Source organism: Hippopotamus amphibius, chromosome 11, assembly GCF_030028045.1.
Source record: "Hippopotamus amphibius kiboko isolate mHipAmp2 chromosome 11, mHipAmp2.hap2, whole genome shotgun sequence".
NCBI classification, from domain to species: Eukaryota; Metazoa; Chordata; class Mammalia; order Artiodactyla; family Hippopotamidae; genus Hippopotamus; species Hippopotamus amphibius.
The window spans coordinates 12,644,162-12,650,161 of NC_080196.1; the positions used below are offsets into that span (position 1 = coordinate 12,644,162).

Consider the following 6,000-nt stretch of genomic DNA (forward strand, 5'->3'; position numbering starts at 1 on the left):
AGTTCTGTACTGAGCCTTTCTCATACTTTTCGTTTTGGCATAACATTCCCATAGAACATCATGGGAATTCCAATGCCAGAAAAAGGACCAAATATGATCGTGGACTGCTCTTAAAGGAACCTAAGGAGATAGGATGCTAAAGCATCTTCCATTGACTCTGCATCTAAGAAGTGACCTGAGATGGGTATCAGGAAATGAATTAGGTTCCCAATCCCAACACCATCTCTCAGTGTATCAGCAAGAAAGAAAGAGTGTTGATGTGGAATAATGGGGAGAGGGTGGTCTGTTACTTAATCATGGTCCAGAAATATCACTTACACAACTACTAGACCTGGAAGGATCCCTCCAGAATCTAGTTCTTTTTTTTTTTTTTTTTTTATACACAGGAATCTCTGCCAAAAGAGTTGCAGGGAATTGGCAGAGATTATGCAACTGGTTGGTGGCAAATTCAGTACTGGAACCCAAGACATCTATTTCTCAGTTCAGTGTTTGTTCTGCTTTAGCACCCACAGAAGGTGGACATTTCTGTGGTAAGCAAAATCCAATTCTAGAAGACCTTTCTCATAGTAAACTTCATTCTTGGATTTTTATAAAGCAAGATGATGGAATCTCTGACTGGTCTATAAATGTTTGGGAAACTAGTAGATATTCTTTATAGCTAAGGTTTCAAGCTTAAATATATTTGTTAATTTCTGTTCCAAACCCCTGTGGATTGTGTCTAGATTATATAGCTATCACACAAGTTGGCACAGCTGGGATCCTCTTTTCATGAAATAGCAGGGAAGATTGGTACATAGGGGTTAAAAAGCTTTGGCAAAAGAGAACAGGGAGTCTTATACAATAACTTCCTTCCCTGAGCCTTTCTGGTCTAAGAACTTCTAGTCTCGACTGAAGAGAAGGGTGATTGGGAACTAAAAGGGATTTTTGTCTTCTTAGTGAATGAAAGGATACAAAAACACTTAAAAACTGCTCAGTTTGAAGACATCTTGATTTTGCTTAGTTTAAGTTTCTACGAGACTGATTATATTCTCGTTCAAATGACTTATACATTCATAGATCATTTTTCCAGTAGGTACATATGTTTACTAATAACAACTATTCTCAATCAGCTATTTAAGAAATGTTGGTTTTTTTCCCGTTTATTTTTAAGCAAGTTCATCAGTAAGCTTCATAGCGACGTTAGCAATAAGGTCTCCTAAATTTTGCAGTTTGTTAGTTCTGCTTGTGATGTCACCAATGTTCTATTTTTGTGGTGGAGAAATTTTTACCTGTTTTGTTTAAATATGGCATTCTTTGCTTTGAAAATCAATTTGACCATTTTGATGACTGACTCATTTTACTGTCTCCATTGTCTAGTTACAGACTTGTGGACGGGGGAGGGTAGAATTACCTTCAGTGAATTCTTTTTGAGGAGGGCACTAATGAAGGCACACTTTAGGTTATCTCATTCCTGTGAGCCAAATTTGATTATCTAGCTAATATCACTAGGGACGTTTGCATCTTTAATAATTACATCTCAAGGCCTAAGGAAAAAAAAAGAAGAAAAATTACATTTACTACATATTCACGTGCAGCCTTTCAGAGAGTTACCATCTGAAAGTCTGTTTGGCTGCTTTTAAAAAATAGATTGATGTCAAGATTCTGCTTTAAGAGTTCAAGCTCAGTTGACACTTTGTTCTAAAACCAAACCAAACCAAAAGTTAGATTTAAACAACTGTTTTGTGTAGAAGGGTTTAGCATTGCTTATCTGAAAGAGTGAAAAATCTAAGCTATTGATTTTACCTTTCCTTTTGGAGGACAGTTTTAGGATTTTTTTTTCCCCTAGAAAGTTCTGAGGCTATGATTCATGTTGAAAGTGCCCTGTTCCATTATATACCAACACAGCTTTGAAGCTGTCTCTGCTTCTAGGTCAAGGGCTCTCCCTGTGGCCAGATGCCAGTTTTATCCTTGGACTCCCAGGATCCTCAGAAATAAATCAACTTTCCAGTAAAATCCTGTGACAGCTCTGTTTTACATAAAAGTATGCAGCCTGGGGATGTGATACTGTTTTGCATTTTAGGCGGAGAAGAAGGGAAAGAAAACATCCCTTATCCCTGAGAGACAATTCCAAGTGGAGCCATGATTACAGAAATCAGAGGGCAGCTGGGAGGGTACCACACTCATTCTCCCTGCAGCATCCCTAACCCAAAAGCGTATTCTCTGTGCACAAAAATACAAATGGCCATAAAGTGTTCTGATCCACATGTGGCATGGGTCAGAACAGTCCATGAGCCGAAAAAGTGTTGAGCAGGTCAGCTCTCTTAGGTCAATATTTCCTCCTTGCAGCAAGAAAAGAAAAAAAAAAGAATCCATTACTACTATATAACAACACAGATGAATCTCACAATGTTGGAAAATAAAGGAGGCTACGCACAAAATAAGGTATCCTGTATTGCTCCATTTGTATAAAGTTTGAAACCACATAAGACTAATCTATTGTGTTAGAACTAAACATATAGTTTACCTTTGATGAGGAGGGAAAGGATTGTGGCAGAAGTGGGCATGAAGATGGCTTCTAGAGTGCCAGAGGAGTCTATTTCATGACGTGGGTGGTGGACCCAAAGGTGGGTTCCTTTTGTGATAGTTCATTAAAGCCACACATCTGTGATCTGTGCGTTTTTTTCTGTAAGAATGATTTACTTCAATTTAAAAGTTTAAAAATAATATCCCTATTGGGAAAGAAAAATTTAAGAAATATTAGAAAAGCATTTTGCCTAATTAAACCAATGGATATTTATTGTAGAGAAGAATAGAAAAATCAGATGAGCTAAAGGAAAAAATGCACAAAACTTCAGTGTAGCGCAATGGGAACACTTCTACACTGCTACAGGGAGCGTTCATCGCTACTGCTGTGTTTGGTTAACTCTCTGGCATTACCTATTAAAGATATGTATATCTGGTGACCCAGATTCCCACTGCTGGATATATATCCAGTAGAAATATGTGCACATGAGCACCAAAAGAATAGCAACTCTACTCATGATAGTCCCAAATGGAAAACAAACCAAACTGTCCATCAACAGTAGAGGGGATAAAGTGTGGTATATCCAACCTTGGAATACCATACAGCATTGAAAATGAATGAACCATGGTACGCTTAGCATGGATGAAACTGAGAAACCTAAGGTTAAAAGACAGAAACCTAAAGTTAAAAGATAGAGATTAAAAAAAATCGTACGTTCCCACTTAAAGTTCAAAAAACAAGAAAAGATAAATACGTATAAGCATCAGTATGCACTTAGGTGGTAAAACTAAAGAAAAGAAAAAAAAGAGGTTATCATAAAAGTAAGGGCAGTGGGGAAAGAGTAAGCTATGAGTGGGAAGGGGTGGATGGAGGGCCCCTGGACCACATTCTGTTTCTTGATCTGAGTAGTTGGTTATGCGAGGGTTCACTTAATAAAAGTTTATTAAATTATTCTTTCATATGTCATGCACTTTCCCTAATGTATATTTCACAATACAAAGGGTATAAAAATCACATGCAATCCAATAACTCAGAGATAGTTATCAATTTAACACACTGATGTGTATATTCCCAGACCTTTAATGCAATATATGCATCTTATCCACATTGCTTTGTAGCTTTTATTTATTTATTTTTTCTTTAATGATAGGATCTCTCAGAAGAAACTCTTCGGGTTTTTTTTTTTCAATTTCCATTTAATTTTAACTAAGAGTAAATATCATACAAGCTTTATGCCCCTCTGGAAGGCTAAAGCCATGGAGTGGCTTTCAGGAAATTAGGTTGCTTTAACCTAAGCTGGGGTGATTCATAAACCAATCTGCAGGATTTTGCCGTGGCTCATGGGAGACTTTTCCTTCTCTGTTAATAACGCTGCTGCTTCAGAAGTAAAAAGCCTCTTCCCATCTCCTTAGAGTGCTATCTTTTCTAAAGGAAAGGCCAGGCAATGAGGGAAAAGGCCAGTAGGGGAGAGGTCTGGAGGCTTGGGGGGCTGAAGGGTCACCCTAAAATGTATTCTATTACTCTTCATGCTGAGCCTGGCCTAGGAGACATTATGAAGTATTGAAATTGATCAAAACATGATCCAGGTGCTTTTTTAAAACCTGAAAGCATTTCTACTGCTTTTCTTGGCCCGGGGGGGGGGAGGGGGGCAGTACAAGTTTTCTTCCCTCTGCCTGGAACACACTGCCTTTCCCCCTCGCCCTATCAGCAAGCATCCTCCACTGTTCTCCTTTACCCTTTTCATCATCTGCATATTTCATCCTCTTCATCATGGCATAGTTGAAACCTTCTGTGACCATCCAAGCCTGGGTGGTGACCTCGCAAGAGCCCCGTGGCGCCCTGGACTTACCACATCACAGTGTTGGTCACCTTATTTTGAAAGTGCCTATTTTCTTGTCCACAAACATTCTGCTAATCCATAAGCTTCACACATGCAAGGACCGTGTCTGCTTCACCATCCTAACTCCAGGCTGTAGTGCATATTGGCACCCAATAAATATAATCCTGGAATGGATGAAAACCAGTTGTGAAATGAGATGGCGTGTGGGGAGAAGAGATGTGATTTAAACTATGCTTTCCCAACTCACTTCATCTGTTGAACACAAATGGCTTCAAAGAGTCCAGTCAAACCAGCACAGGATGGTGCAAAACTGTAAAATCTACAACTGCTTAATTTTAAATGCTTACTAGTAATAGCAGTTTGCATTTGTATCTTGTTTAATAGTTCATTAAGCAGTTTCACATATCTCATACAATTCCAACAACAAATCCTCCAAGTTGAATTGGGGAGCTATTAATATCACTGTTTTATACATCGGAAAAGTGTCTGAGAGGGTTTAAGTAATCAGCCTCACGTTATATGATTATTTTTTTAGTGTAAGCCAGGAACTGGCGACCCCTTAAGGCTGGAAGTGGAAACACATTCAGTGTATACCACATATATATATACACATATATATACACATATATACATACATATATATATTTTTATACAGATATATTTTTAGGGGGTAGAGACACAAAACAAATATGTGACACCATTCTGATTTTTTATCTTTTAGTAGATATGTCCGTTTTTTCAAAGCATTATTTTTTAGCTTTATTTTTTTATCACAGAACTAGCATATATTTGGTGTAGGAAAAGGAGCAAAAATAAAATCAAAATCACTTATTATCACATTAAATAGACTATCTATGGTTACACCATTGTAAAACCTCTGACTACACATTAAGTCTTGAGTTTTTCCAGAGTGAGAACTCCCCTCCCACACTCTACTCTTTTTCTTTTGCCTCCATTCTATTCATCTTTGGATTTTTCTGAGCTATTCTTGGCCATTTGCTCTTTTATTTGAATTTGAGAATTAGGTTTTACTAAAACTCTGCTGGGATTTTTATTGGATTTGCATTCCTTTTATAGATCAATTTGAGGAGAATTGAAAATTTTACTATATTGGTTCCTCTCTTTCATAAACATAGTATATTTCTCCATTACTTTATGTCTATTTTAATGTCTTTTTTAAAATATGGAAAGCTTCAGAAATTTGCATGTCACTTTTGCACAGGGGCTGTGATCATCTTCTCTGTACTGTTCCAACTTTAGCGTATGTGTTGTCAAAGCGAACATTCAGAAGAAATTTCTTAACTGTTGGATTCTATTAGGAGGGAAAGGTCACATATTCTTCGTGCTCTTTATGAGACTGAAAAAGAGATTAATCTGGACTAATTATTTCTACCAAACATAAAAGCATTTAGTTGTATGCTGACAATGGGGAAATGTTTCTGGCTTTTGCTATCTTGCCCTTTCTAATATCTAAACAGAAGCTCTTTTTCTGTTGGGGGTCTTGACAGAGAAATGCAACAGTACAGAGGGGCTGGGAAGACAGGGAAGAGAAAAGGAAAGGAAAAGAAGATGGTTAGATATGACTAGGAAGAGGGCTGAGGAGCAGGGATAGCTGATTAGGCAGGGGAAATGGGGGAGAGCAGTGGGGCGGGGGGAA

The 6,000-nt window shown here is 37.8% G+C and overlaps 1 non-coding gene across 1 annotated transcript; it reads right to left on the bottom strand.

Moving 5' to 3' along the window:
- Positions 1 to 5,520: 5,520 nt before the first annotated feature.
- On the bottom strand, positions 5,521 to 5,627 carry LOC130832123 (U6 spliceosomal RNA). The gene has a single exon (XR_009048205.1). It is a non-coding gene; the product is annotated as a U6 spliceosomal RNA (small nuclear RNA).
- Positions 5,628 to 6,000: the final 373 nt, after the last annotated feature.